Below are 1,426 nucleotides of genomic sequence, written 5' to 3'. Positions count from 1 at the left end.
TATTTTGACTTGGTGGTGAATTGGTGATTACACTACAAGTCACTATGGGCCCAAGTTTCCACAAGAAAAAAAACGGGCGCCCCTCCGAGCTGGGCGTCCGTTTTTCGCGCCTAAAACGGCGCCTAAAAAAATCCTCGGTATTCTCCACCGACTTACAGGTCCTGTGGCACTCGGCGCAGCCAGCATGAGCTGTGGGGGGGGCGGAGCCAGGTCCCTGCGCTGAAAACAGTGCCGGGACCTCTGCACATGCGCGCTACAGTCGGCACGCAAGTGCAGTAGCTCCAGGCGCCGAACTGTGTGGGAGGGGCCCGAAGCACGCAGCCCCTAGCCCTGGCCCAATGGCCTCACTGGGGCTGCGTGAATGAGGCTCCTCCCACGGCCAGCTGCTGCCCGCCCGACCAGACCCGACACTCGCCCCTCCCCCCCCCCCCCCCCCCCACCGACCAGACCCGACACCCCGCTCCCCCCCCCCCCGCCCGACCAGACCCGACCAGACACCCGCTCCCGCCGACCAGACCCGACACCCGCTCCCCCCCCCCACCCCCGACCCGACACCCGCTCTCCCCCCCCGACCCGACACTCACTCTCCCCCCCCCCCCCCGCCCTGACCCGACACCCACTCCCCCCCACCCCGATCCGAGACCCGCTTCCGCTCCCCCCCGCCCCGACCCGAGGCCTGCTCCCGCACTCCCCCGCCCCCGCCCCGACCCGAGGCCCGTTTCCCCCCCCCCCCCGACCCGACCCGAGACCCAACCCGACACCCGCTCCGACCCGACACCCGCTCCGACCCGACACCCGCTTCCCCCCCCTCCCCGACCCGACACCCGCTCCCTCCCCGACACCCGCTCCCCCCCTCCCCCCGACCCGACACCCGCTCCTCCTGTTCCCCGACCGCCCCCCTCTCTTCCCCGACCGCCCCCCTCTCTTCCCCGACCCCCCCCTCTCTTCCCCGAACCCCCCCTCTTCCCCCTCCCTCTCTCTTCTCCCTCCCTCCCCTCTCTCCCTCCCCTCCCTCTCTCCCTCCCCCTCCCTCTCTCTCTCCCTCTCTCCCTCTCTCCCTCTCTCCCTCCCTCTCTCCCCTCTCTCCCTCCCTCTCTCTCACTCCCTCCCTCTCTCGCTCAGCGGCACGAACAGCTGCAGAATTCTCCCTGGCTGAAGCACTTTCACACAGGTAGGAAGATGGTTTATTTAATCTTTTCTTGGCTTATAAATGTTTATTCAGGTTGGATTTATTTGTATAATATTTGTAGAAGTATAAATAAGGATTTATTGTCGAATTTAATGAGTTCCCTTCCCCCCACCTCGTTCTGGACGCCTAATTTGTAACCTGCGCCTAATTTTTTAATGTGTAGAACAGGTTTTTTCAGTTCTACAAAAATCTTCACTGGCGCCATTCTACTTTAGTTTGGAGTACATTTTCACTGTG

The sequence above is a fragment of the Pristiophorus japonicus genome, chromosome 3 (genome assembly GCF_044704955.1).
Source record: "Pristiophorus japonicus isolate sPriJap1 chromosome 3, sPriJap1.hap1, whole genome shotgun sequence".
NCBI lineage: Eukaryota > Metazoa > Chordata > Chondrichthyes > Pristiophoridae > Pristiophorus > Pristiophorus japonicus.
Note: the sequence above shows the minus strand (reverse complement) of the source record.